The 13,989-nt window shown below is 42.6% G+C and overlaps 1 long non-coding RNA gene across 1 annotated transcript in view; it reads left to right on the forward strand.

Annotated features, from left to right (window-relative positions):
- Positions 1–13,989, forward strand: part of LOC127599685 (uncharacterized) — a 46,881-nt gene that overhangs the window by 30,290 nt on the left and 2,602 nt on the right. The window lies entirely within an intron of this gene.

Consider the following 13,989-nt stretch of genomic DNA (forward strand, 5'->3'; position numbering starts at 1 on the left):
TTTCCATTTCTCACAGTTTTTGTCCTTAGACCCTAGCCCTGTCTCCTTTAAAACTATTCCTTTGGCACCATCTTGTAGCATCTTCGTGCTGAGGCACTGTAATCAAGTGAGGGGGAATGCCTCATGTAGTCCGGCAACAGCCCTGTCAAATAGGAAAGAGTATTGCTATGTTATCTATGGGTAATTCTAAAATATCTTGGAAGGGGGTGTCGATTATCCTCGGATTTTTGCTTTTCCGCAAATAGTGGAAATAAAATAAAAAGAAAAAAATCCTTTCTGCCATGATAGGTAAAAGTACTATATCACATAAAAAAGGGTAAATTTGTCAAGGCAATATCATACCAATCCATGACATGAAACTAATGAATAGAATGTTGAACTTTTTTTGTTTTGTGTTTCACCAGCCTTAAGTGACACATCGAACGAAAAACCTGTCCAGCATATAGATTGGAAGACAATACTAAAATGTATACATACTACACCCACGACATACTACAAGGGCTACAATTTTGATAAATATTTGACAGTGGTCAAGGGAGGTTCAATAAAAATCCTTTAATTCCCCCTCTTATGTATAGCATCTCCTCTCGAGTTAGTCGCTATTTCGTTTAGTATTACAGCCTGTCACTGTCTAATGAATTATGGTGTTGTGGGTGTCATGACAGCTGATCAAGGGTGTCGCAATCTCTTCTTTCAAGGTGTCAATAAACAGCACAGCCTGCAAGCAGTATGGCATGACAATTTGTATTGTTCTGCGGGCATAGTAAATTTATTTTCATCTTGATCCACACTGTAGTTCTTTTTAATTAGATCAGATTGATTAGAATCCATTGATTCTGCAGCCTTATTTACATTCACCCCGTCCGACACTCTTCGTCCTTATTTTTCACAATTAATTGAAGAGCATTTTGGAGGGCGAGGCACCGGTGACAATTAGTAATCAAAGCGGCGGTTGAAATTATTTATGGAGGCAAAGTGACAAGTTTTTGATGAGTGTGTTCTGCCTTGTGCGTTGACGGATACTTGACAGTGGAGCTGCTGACTTCAAGTGCCACAAGATGAAAGATTCAACTGGGCTTTTGTTTTGTTTTAGCCAGTTCAAAGCAAGCCAACGGTCACCCGCTTCCTCCCTCACCTTTTCCCGCCACTGACCTTGGCTGCATGTGCAGATGTAAGCACGCATGCATGCATGCATGACTGTGTGCTTGCATCATTCCAAACCTAGAGGGTTGATTAATTTTGATTGATGACTCCATTTATCTTTGGAATAACAATTCTCTATTACCCTTCACCGCCATGTCTGCAGCCATCACAACCCGGTATGAAAGCGATATGACAAACAAAATGAGAAATTTGCTACTTGACAAGGAGCTTGATAAAATGGTTTCATAGTTGGTCTTGATGCATGGAAATGTTATGCTAATGGCAGTTTAGTTGGAAATTAATCAGGAGACCAGATGTGGGAGAGAATTTTGACTTTCAATCTGACCTTCAAAAAAAAAAACCAACACTTTTTTGGTTCCATCCAAAATACAGTTCACCCAAAAAAAATAAAAACAGAAACAAAAATGTTTTAGCCACTCCCCAAATGGGTGAAAAAAGTTCAGTATAGAGCCATTCTCCACTGTTCTTAGTCTTTGAACGGTTCGACAATTATCTTCAAATATGTCTACACAATGTTAGGGAGATAATGGCGTTTACAAACAAATACCCAAATCCGCTTCACAGGGTCTCTAATACAGTTACAAAATAGAGGAAACAAAAATAAAAATGTCCGTATTAAGTGGGAAGAGGTAGAAGAGGTTACTCTCTAACTTCACTTCCCCCGATACTCCTCACCCTTATTCGCCCTCTTGCTAACTCTGAATGTCATCACAAATAGCCACAGGGTGTAGTCTGTGTGATGGGATAAGGAGAGACTGACCGATGCAGTAATGTAACGTGTGCTGCCATATTGCAAGTTGCCATTTTATGACAGACACAACAACTCCTCACACATGCATGTGGAAGTCACCTCAAGAAAACACCTCCATTTTGATGTATGGGGGGGGGGGGTGTTAACCTATTCTTCTATCCAAATTGTGCTTGTCTTTTCCATGCATTTTTTTAATATCTTAAAGACAATACACAAACACAGGAGTCAATTTTTTTCTGGATAAATCAACATTCAACTTAAAATAAATGGTAATTTACTAGAAAGGTACTGTGGACTTGAATACTCTCTGAGCGTTTGTAACCCTTCCTAAAGCTTGCAAGTTGTCATTAGAGTCACTATCAAATGGTGCTAATTTTGTGTAGCGTAATTAGCTCGAACCCTTAATGAGTTTGCAAATTGAAAGAAAGCAAGTATAATGATCTTCTCACCTTTGGGATGAAGAGAATAAATAAAAGGATACGGTGTTTGTTTTAGTTTGTTTTCCACTGTGTTACAGGTCTCTCAGATTTTTTTTCCCACCCCAGGAGACATCTGGTAAACCATTTCTTATTTTTATAATGAATCATCAGCCAGAGGGAAAAACAATATTATCCAGTCTGTAATATTGTACTCTGGAGTCTAATTATCTAATGTACACCCAAGTCTCCGTCATTAAAGTGCCATTGGCGCTCTGGGAGACGGGAGGTGCACATCTGGCCGCCTCACAATCACAAAGCTGCTTTCACTTTCTTTTGTTGCGAACTCCCTGATGCAAGGACACACACAAGCATAAACAGATGCTGTCAATACAGAATCAAAATCCACATACGTTACTGTGCATGTCACTAGTTACAAACTAGGAGGTGAATGACAACAATACATTACAATAATGTGAAAAAAGTCCAGTCAAAGGCCTTGTTGAGACTGTCAGCCAAATGTTGATTTTTAGCCCAACCACATTGAACCCAGATGGCTCTTTAGTAGTCTGAACAGTCACACAGCATGAGATGGATTGAAACTACATTTGGGAGCTACTGTCATGTTGCATTGGGACAGGATGCGTCTCAGTCTGAACAGCTCCAAACACACCAAACGGATTTGACTGTTCATGATGTCACGACGCGACACAAGACCCAATGTGCCAGACCAGGGAGCGCCAATCAGGGACGTACTGCAACCAAAATTCAGGCCAGGAATATTTTGAATGGTAGCCATCACACAAGAACCCGTGATTGTTGATGGACTGGTGGTGGTTTTTTCGGGAGGTGGATGGTGCAAATGGTGGCAGTCAAACAAACGTACTTGTCACCAGGACAAGACGGGGTGGGCGTGAAAGTGTTGAGCGGTTACGTCAAACACTGCACGTGCTGAACTACGCCGCAGGTCGTTGATGCAGCAGTTGCAAATGCTGCATTCGAGGAAGATGAGTGGTCGGATTTATCTCATTCGGATTGTCCTAGTTCCGACCTCAAAGCGTTCGAGGTGGATATAAACAACAAAGATGGTTATTTGTTGTTCACAATACATTTTAACCTCCAGAAAACCTTCATTATTTCTCTCATTTATTCAAATAAAGCTAGATCTTATCTTCAAAGCATTTCATTTATTTCACCAAATAACGTAGGGAGATAATGACATATATTCACACAGTCATTGCAAATCATGTTGTGTTATGTGAAGTTCTGTCGAATAGCTAAATTCATGTAATAATAAATAGAGTGAGAATGTTTGTTTCGAATCTTGTCAGTATTGTTTTGCCATTCATGGGAGCTCCGCTGTATTTTACAGAGCACTTTAAAACAACCACCGCTGTACATGGAGCAAAACTAATTCAGACAACAACAAACAAATTAACAGACGTCACATTGAAGTCGTTTCACAACTCGGCAGTTCAAAGCGGCATTCGAGTGAAATTTTCTTCATTGGAAGTTGGAAAAATCCGACTTCCCATTTTTCTCGAATGCAGCATTGGTTACGAATCCAATCGGAATTTAAAGACAATTTTAGGTTGCTTATCAAGAGAAAGGGCTTGTGCGGATTTTCCTTGATCAGCTATTGTGGCTTCCTCACAGCAGGGGAACGTGGTAATAAAATGTTCCAAAATAAAAGCAGCAAAGACCAGCATACCTGCCATTAAGGAATCCTGTCGAGAAGTTGGGATGTCTTCAGTCGTTCAAGGAGTATTTTTGGTCTTACTAAGTGTTTCGACAACAAGATTGAGAAAAAGAGGAATTGATGTTTTACTAAAGTGGCAGGTTACTGTATATTGTGTCTGAGAGTGTGCCTGGAAGATTGCCGAGCATATATTTATAGCGCTGTGGATTTATTTTGTTCTTTCAGACAAAAAGGACATTGATGGGGTGTAGTCACGTTGCATCTGTGTTTTGATGGATAGCAACGTAACTTGTGTCTATAATTTGATGTGTGGGTTGTTGCTCCATAAAGACTTCCACGCTCATTTTCGGCTCAGCCGCCAGCCAGCTCTGTTGACAAAGACATCCTAAAATCTCATCGTTCTTATGTTTTGTGTGAAGCCATACCTCGATAGAAACTGTAAAAAAAACAACTTTGTTTGGTTTTTTTTCCTTCATATTTTCTCATGCTCCTTTGCGTACTGTTTGTACTAATGTGAATATCCAGTGTCTTTCTTGGCTGTCCGAACTCTGGTCCTCTCCATGTTGAGAGCATAAGTATCCGTATGTCAAGAGCCACTCTGTCAACTTGTCAAATGGCAAAATCAAAGCTTGCTTTGGTAGCGGTAATTCTCAAATAAATCATTCTCACCATCCTGTTATACGACTTCTCGTAGACATAAGTATGCATAATTGTCTTTAGCCTCGACTGTATGTGGTTTGTTTTGCAAACTGAATACAAGCCATAAGAGGGGTCTCGACACGAACTTTTGTACTGGTCGCACTGGTGTGACCACAGTATTTGCTGATGTATGTTCGGCACACATTTTTCTGCCACAACAAACGTTTGAAACATAACTTGGATCATCAGCAAAAACTTCCGAAAGTGAAGTCAAGTGGTGGCAGCATCATGCTTTTGGGCTGTTTTTTTTCTTTAGATGTATTGGGAAAAGGTGGAAGGAATTATAAACAGTTTGAAATACTCGTCACTGTAAGCACAAACCCTTCAGGCTTTTGCGAGAAAGCAATAAATGCCAGGGGAAAAGAACAACAGAATTTTATTTCAAAGTTATTCAAAAGCACTTTCAATAGTGGCACGTGGTTTTTTTTTGTTTTGTTTTGTTTTTACATTTACATACCCGGTGTTGCTGCGCATAATGTTCCGCCGTGCCAATACAACTGCCCATCAGCTGCCAGGCCATTGGCATGTTAAGTCGGTACCCCCAACAGTGACTAATAATTTGTTGTGTCAATGCTTGTCGTGCCCGTTTGCCTGAAGGGAGTGTACTGTGGTGATCCATCAGGCCCGACGTCACCTCAAGTGGTTGCGTGTCAGTGGGGCGAGCATGCCCTGCACGGGTGATTTACTGGCTGCCCGTTGTGGCGCTTGCTCCTCGCCTCTTAGCCTCGCCATGCAGTTCACTCCCCTCCCTTGCTTTCCTCGCAGACCGGATTGATTACCGTCGCGCCTGGCTCATGACACTCACCATCTTTTGGCAACCTCTCAGTGCCATTTTATAGATGTTTAGCGCACCTCATTTTGGCTATTTATACATCTGTAAGTGGCCATGAAACATAGATTTGTTTTGATGGGTGTCAGCGGCGGCACTGCGGAAGCTGAGCTCTCGCTGGCATTTCGTTATTTTAATGGTGCGAGATGAGGAGGCCACATGTCGGCAGTCGTTTTCAAACATGCTTAAATGGGATTGTTTTTATTTTCATCAAATGCCCACACTCATATTTTACCGAGAGCAATAAGGCAGCTTCCGTCCATGAGGCGTTTATTGGAGCTGGGAGATGGAAATGGCGAGAGGAGCCCGCTGAACGTATACGCAACACGCACGCCCATTGATATATCTAGCGAGAACAACAGTAACTTGCTGTGAAAGCTGTCATCCACGCGCATGCATATTCACAGGCAAGGTCTCACAGGTAATTAGGCGCTGGCACACATTCAACGTGATGTGCGGCTTAATTGAATAGTTAACAACTCCAAGGAAGGGCTGCTCACATTGGAGGTGGCACCTGTCACCGAGCTGTTCTATCCCAGCCATCCACATTTTTTTCTGCTCTGCCTGGTTCAAGAATGTCACTGTTGGTGCAAAGCCAAATTAGGGGCAGGCAAGCTGGGTGGGTGGTGAATAGCAGGTGGCTGGATGGCTGGAGGGTGAAGGGAGGCACGTGCCCGCTCTGCCCTTCAATGAAGCTTCATCCCCACTTCCCCTCAGGCCTTTTCCATGGCCATGTGACAGGGAAGTGACTGTGTGCGTGTGGGTGCATGCGCGTGTGTGTGTGTGTGTGCAGACATGCTTGATGGTAGGTACAGTACCTGTGTGTGTGCATGCCTGTATGCATGTCATTCTGGCTCCCTCAGGCGTGAATATGAAGTGGCACTTGGGTTTCCACCCCAAGCCAGGTCGACCGTCAGTGTCATTAAAGGAGACTTTTTGTCCCTCGATCAAATAAACATGCAGTACAGTATATGTCTGACAGGATGGTCAGCAGGAGATTAGCGCAGGAGATTAGCGCTTGAGAGCGGCGTGCACATTCTTGGAGCCACACCACCCAGCGGGTCGGCCGCCTTACTTATGTTAAATAAAGTCTCTTCATACAGTATGTATGAATTAAGCCATTATAAAGCGGCTGGTGCTCTCCAACATTTTTTCGCTGCACAAGATTGTCATGAAAGACAAACTGCACACATTAAAACATAAAGAAGCGTAGAATGAATATTTCTCACCACAACGGAGAATCAGCGGGCGTCCTCAATTTGGTCTCTGTGTGGCGAAGCACTTTTGAAGGCCTCATTGACTTAACAGCAGCCAACACAATATATTATGCACAGCCAGCCTGGAGCATGTGAATTATCATTTGTAAGAGATTTAAGTATAGAACTCCTGGTATTCTCGGAGAAGTACAACTTTCTTTGTTTTGGCCATGCTGTACTGAAGTCTTTTCTATCGGGTCATTGAGTTTTTAGTCGTGTTAGTGTGTAGCGTTCATTTGCGGCCTCATTTCTCAAAATGGTGACAGAGAGAAGCATGGGAAAGAAGCACAGATGGAGTTTCCAGGGGATGCTTTGGCCCTTTTTAAAGAAAATACAGATGGCAACATTTTAAAAATAAATGTATTATACAGTTTTCTTATTTAAAAACAAGCTACAAAATATTTTGTTGGATAATGACATTTCCAGGTACAGATAGATGTGTTCCCCATTTTTCCTCTTCTAGTATGCTTGTTATCAGATTTTCCTCTTTGCCGTAGCCTTCTGTGTTAATATTTGGCATATGTATGATGAAAAAGCCGAAGAAGTAGTCAAACATTCGCTTTCATGACTTTGGAACTTGTTTCATGACCAAAAACAGTGAACCATTTGCCACTAAAGCTTCCTTTACTTTTCACTCGACTTTCTCTTCAATTAATGAGAAAATGTTATGCCAAACCTAAAAGGGTGCCATTGAATTTCATTTGCAGGAAACTCCAAGAAAATGACACACGAGTGTCAGAGATTTTCTCGGACAAAGTTAAAGAAACGACTCGGCACACAGGAAAATTGTCTTCAATATCGTCGGAAGCGGACCTCTGAGAGCGAACGACGGTTAGTTGCTCCGCGATCACACTCGCGCTCCCTTCCCGCCAATTCAGGCTTTTATTGTAACATACAAGGAAAACACTGCCCCCGATATTTGCATGCCGCACCCCCGGTCCGGCCCTCGGTAGTGATTGGTTACCTGTTTTACAAACTTGAACCATCAGTACATTGGCGCCTTTTCTGTCTGGTCTACATCGAATTAACATGTTGCAGACTTTGCGGATGGCCAATGTCGCCTGGGCGCGACGGGTGTTCTCAACTCGTCTATTGTTGCTCAACCGCTGTTCCCGAATTATTCATTCCCCTTTTGTGACCGAGTTTCGCCTTCTCCCCTGTGGTCGCCCACCTGTATTGACGTGCTAATTGTGGACTTCAACAGCCCTCCGGCCAGATGGCCGGCGCCTTTGTGTGCAGGCATTTGGGGGGGCTGGATATGCACCCAAACGCTTCAATGTGCCCAAATAAATGAAACTTTAAACATGATACAATTTTGCTCATAGATTCCTCTAACAACAAGCCATATGTAACTTTCTCTCCTCTATATATATACGTATGCTTGTGTGGGCCAACTGATCAATGGCTGAATCATTTGCGATAAACAATCTGCTGTTTAACTTAGCGGCTAAAGTGGAACGGGAGCATTTTAACCAGCACCTTGGCAAAGGTCTCGTGTTCATTCATCCACTGGGGCCCGTGGATGACCACCTGCCGTCTGCCAATAGACATTAGGGAGGATTTAGTAATTAAGTGATAGGCTAAGGACTAAATTGGGTGTTTGAGGTCCCTGCAGCCATGCAGATAGGGGATTCTAATTGCCCGGAATATTGATTACACGGTAAGGGGTGTGCACAGTCAATTCATGAGCTATCGATTAGCTGTTACTCCTCCTCACTTGTCAATGGAGGAGTATCCCTTCCCCGCAGCCACAGTCAGGCGGCTTCATTCACATGGCAATAGTATGCAGTAACATTCCCAGATTATCATAATACTGCATATGGAGCTATTTGTGAGGTCATCTTAGAGATATTACAGACTCCTCCACTCATGCAAACAAACATTTTTGAAATGCCAGCAAAAACGATTGCGACATATCGTCTACTCAGCAAAACAATATTGGAGATTCTGAATGATCTGAGGGCTAATGTGGCCAGTCACAAGAAGGAGTCATGCAATCAACAAGTACAAAACTCTTTTCAGCTCCATATTTTCATGCATCAGACTCATTTTAGTGCACTGTAACTGTCCTCCCGCAGAGTGGTTTTTCGGGCAGGTTGTCCAATGTTTTTAATGCATTGTTATGCAAGTAGGGCACATAGTTACCTCACGCCCATTTGAGTTAAATCACGGCTTTTATGCAGTTGCTGCTTCCCCAAAATTAGCACAGCAATTGATTTTAAATAGTTTTGTTCGTCTGCTTCCAATTCCATCACTCCATAATTGATTTTGGGCTTGCGGTGCTCTCCCAACGTCATGATCATATAGTGGTTAGTACACTGCGTTGTGCCCGCAGCAATCCAGGTTCGAGTCCTGGTCACGGCACGTGCAAAGAGCAGACTTAACTTCTGGGCGGTCCAGTGGTTAGTGCGTCGACCTCACAGTGCAGAGGTACCGGGTTCAATTCCAGCTCCGGCTTTCTTGTGTGGAGTTTCAATGTTCTCCCCATGCCTGCGTGGGTTTTCTCCGGGTACTCCGCTTTCCTCCCACATGGCAGGCTGTTTAAACGCTCAAAAAATTGTCCCGAGGTGTGAGTGTGAGCGCGGATGGTTGTTCGTCTCTGCGTGCCCTGCGATCAGCTGGCAACCGGGTCAGGGTGTCCCCCGCCTACTGCCCGAAGACAGCTGGGATAGGCTCCAGCACCCCCCCATGACCCTTGTGAGGATAAACAGATCAGAAAATGCATGGCTGGATGGTGCTCTCCCAATTGTTTTATTCTTTTAAGTATTGGATACAAGTTGACATTGTTTTCTGTGCAAAACCATCAATACGGACACGGCATGCCGAATGACGGTCCTTCTTGCCTACAATTCCCTAATAAAGTGGCCTTACAGATACAAACGGCTTTGCCATCCCAGGAGAAACGATTGTTAGTCTGAAGCACTACACATACTTGAACTTGCCACCAAAGAAGAATGGTCGTGTTTGACACATTGCTTTAGAAAAGTGGGCAACTCTGGGCTCAAAGGGATTTTAGCGGAGTGTGAAGGTTTGCCACACAGAAGTCTCTAACCCGAGTCATTTAGAGCCCATTACAAAGCATCAATATATTGATCCAAACAAGTGTCTCGGTGTACTGCTCCGTAAACACACCGGCGGTGCTTTTATCTGCTTGAATCTTATCAGGATTCAAATCTTTTCCTCTTCAAGTCACTATTTATGGTCCTACAGATTTGGAGCGAAACATTTGAATGATTGCACCTTTAGTTTATGGGGGATTTCTTGGTAGGTGTTAAGGCCTGACTGTTGGACAAATTGGGGATTTTGTTTGACTTTCATGTTGAATGTTGTGACATTTCGCCACTGACGCATTTCTTATAGGATTCAAATCACTCAAACATTCCAAAGATTTAATATACAGGATATGGCTACCATTATTTTTCATATTCCAAAAATTCCACAACCAAACCCCCATTCATTTTCAATGAGAGATTCCTCAGTCCCTTGGGAACTTGTTATAACATTCTGAGAATTCCCACATTGCCTAAATTTGACATTTTTCACAGTAAAATTTTCCACAATAAAATCCCCACATTATGACACATTGTACATCATTAGTCCCTCTTTTTGAGTTTTTTTCCCCCTCATGAACTATTCCCTTTCCCCAAATTACCTAAATTGTCATCTTAAATTAGGAGACTTTTAAAAACACATTTCGATCAATGTGGCCGATTACATGCATTCCCACTTCAAAATATTCAGTTACTTCCGCATGAATTGGAACTATTCCCATTCTCCAAATTAGAAGCGAAACTTCATATTATTCACGCTCCCCTCTACATTTCTTGACCGATTTAATCCATTTCAACTTCTACATTTTCTGCTCATTCAGGGCATTTTTACCTATTCACGTTGCCAAAACTCCCCAAATTTTCAAATAAAATTCAAAATCATGAAACCTCTTCGCCAGTGTGGTGAAAAAGAATCAAACTTTTCTCGCCTCACTGAAATGTAATTACTGTAGCCATGTCATCACTGTTTATTTTTATTTTTTACGTGTGCCGCACATACGTGCACATAGCACAGACATTGTAGCCTAAATAACACTTAACATATTAAGACCTGAGAGAATTGTTATTTCCATGGAATAGTGGCATAAATTCGCGTACTGTATTGCTCATGAAAAGTCATGATGAAAAGAAATCACATCATACAGTGGGGCCACCAAATTTGCAACATTTCTGGATTTTCGCATTTGTTTCCTGATGTTATTAATCACGCTGGGCTTTAAATTGAGAATTTTGCGGTGTTGATGGTGAAATGAGTGAAATTGCCATGGTCATGCTCTCATCACTAAAAGAGGATGATACCATGCGCTCGTCTCCTGATTGAAGATCTCACCATTTGCGCACCGCTAAGTGTCACCCTCCGGCCAAGCTCACAAATTGAATTAGTTTCAGTGTGAATTTATGCTTCAAAACTAGTAATTATGTTTTAACCCCAGCGGAAACAAGCAAAATGAGTCCTATCTTCAGAAGTGGTGAAATGCTGTGAGCTCTGATTAAACGCCAACCGAAGGGACAAAAGTTGGAAGCGCAGCAATTTGCCAGCCATTCATCTGTTGGCAAATTCAATTACACTACACTTGACATCTTTTTAGAAAGTTTGATAAATCTGATGGAAAAAAGTTACTCTCTCAATTACCATCTGAAATTAATCTCCTTAATCCCAATTAGATTTTTCCCCCATGTGTATAAAAGGGTATCTCTCATCTGCACACCTTTGTGATTTAAATCTCTGTCACAGTTGTGACCGCCGAACACCTCAAGAAGATGGTGACGTGATTAAAACGGAATGTAACTCATTTAACTGCTCTACAAAGATAATGATGCTCCATCTTTGATTGATGCTGTCAGTTTGTTTAGCACTGTTTATCATTTTGCTACTTGATACTTAGAGATGTGGCTAATGTTTTGATTGCCTGATCGATCTGCACGAGTAGCATAGCTAAGGCCGTGTGTGTGTTTGTGTGTGTGTGTGTGTGTGTGTGTGTGTGTGTGCGCGCACGCACATTCACAAGCAGCGAATGTCTGTCCTTTTGCTCGGATTAGGTCGGTGAATGCTGCGAGAGGATGATCAGACTGGGAGCACACCAGGGTTGCTGTGCGATCACAGAGGGATTATGGGGGATATGGTGCTGTAGTGCATTGCTGGGCTGCCTCCAGTTAGGCCCATCTCTCCGCCACGCTCCCCTCACACACACCACTGTAATTGCCTTTGCTTCTTTCATTACTTTTATTGCCTCTCCTCTGCATTGCGTGCTCCCCAGGCTTGCGGAAAGGTCATTGTGATGGCGGATGTGCGTGCGCGTGCACACAGACGCATAGACACACAGTCCCTGACAAGCAGAAATTGGCTGAGGCACTAAAGCCGGAGAAACCAGTGACACAAAGGGGTGGCCGCTAACATGCTGAGCAAATTTTAATCACATCCATAATTCACTATATCATATTAAGGCGGTAAGGAGACCAGAATTATAGTTGTGAATGAAGGTGCATCACACACACACAGAAGTGACTCGTGATTATTTTTAGGTGCTGCTCATGAAGATGGTAAACTAAATAAATATAATCTTATCATGGTTGGGCGGCAACGTTGATGGCGTTATTCTGGTTGTTGGGATGACCGACCGTGTTCGGACCTCAATGCTTAGTACTCAGGATACAGTACCACACTAGGCCATAATAGTGTGCAAGGGCAAGTAGTGCCGTTTTGTTTCACTGTAGTAACAAGTACCGGTAGTTGTCCCACTAGTATGCCAAAGTTGTGCATGGAAGCATCATACAGTAGTGGGAGGAGGCAGTAGTGAAATAAAAGTGACTAAAACATTTGTTCTACTAGTTTGCTGAATTGTCAATGAGGACAGTGTCCTCTTCTCACATGTACTGGCTGCTCATATAATCCTGTCTATATAACTCTGGCATTCACATACCCTCATGGCAGATACGCACTCCGGATTGAGCAACCTTATTAATGGATGCATTTATATACCGTATTGGCCCGAATATAAGACGGCCCTGATTATAAGACCCTTTTTTTCAAGACTCAAATTTGAAAAAACTTTTTGAACACCAAATTAATTTTTATACAGAAAATAATTACAGTACATCTGAAGCAAATCCATCCATCCATCTTCTACCGCTTATCCGGGGCCGGGCCACGGGGGCAACAGCTTTAGCAGGGAAGCCCAGACTTCCCTCTCCCTAGCTACTTCTTCCAGCTCTCCCCGGGGGATCCCGAGGCGTTCCCAGGCCAGCTGACCAGGTGACCTTTGTGAGCCGTGCTTTGTCTGGTCCCTCACCTAGGACCAGTTTGCCATGGGTGACCCTGCCAGGGGCATAAAGCCCCAGACAACTTAGCTCCTGGAATCACATTGGGACACACAAACCCCTCCACCACGCTAAGGTGACGGCTCATGGAGAGGCAAATGATTATAACAATATACAGTATTTGAGAGAAAAAAAAGCACGTTATTTTTGCCTCATTCAAATCTTAATATCTGAACATTTAAATATGTAAACTAAAGTGCAATCACATTCGTAAATGAATGGCTTCTCGTTTTTTAAATGTACCTAAATGACATCATAACTTCTCCTCAGCTGCCGGTTAACCTGGCCGATCTTCGACCCACTTTTCTCCAGATTGTCGCTATGTTTCTCCATTTTCTGTTATCTCTTCTATTATTTTCTTCTCTTGTCTTTCCTACCGCTATTTTTTTGTTTTTCTTTTTCGCGCTACCGCTATTTTTATTTTTATTCTACGTGACGGGTTCACTTTGTCCTGGGGAGTCAAGTTCAGCATTCGCTTCAATGATATCTGGCGCCATCTTGCGTCATGAATGGGTATAATGTCTAGACTCCGAATATAAGACGACCCCCACTTTTTTCAGTCTTATTTCAATGCAAAAAAACTGTGTTTTATATTCGGGCCAATACGGTATGTTTCCTGATATGACCAAACAGAGGTACTTGGAAAAAAAAGGTGATTAAAAAAGTTTTAAAGACTATGAAAAATAACTTCAAATGTGGTACTGAAAATTGATGAGTATTAATTGATTAGAAAAAACACCGTCTCCCGCTTATCCGTTGTCAAGTTGCAGTGGCGCAATTCTAAGCGGGGAGGCCCAGAGTTTCTCC

Source organism: Hippocampus zosterae, chromosome 4, assembly GCF_025434085.1.
Source record: "Hippocampus zosterae strain Florida chromosome 4, ASM2543408v3, whole genome shotgun sequence".
Taxonomy (NCBI): domain Eukaryota; kingdom Metazoa; phylum Chordata; class Actinopteri; order Syngnathiformes; family Syngnathidae; genus Hippocampus; species Hippocampus zosterae.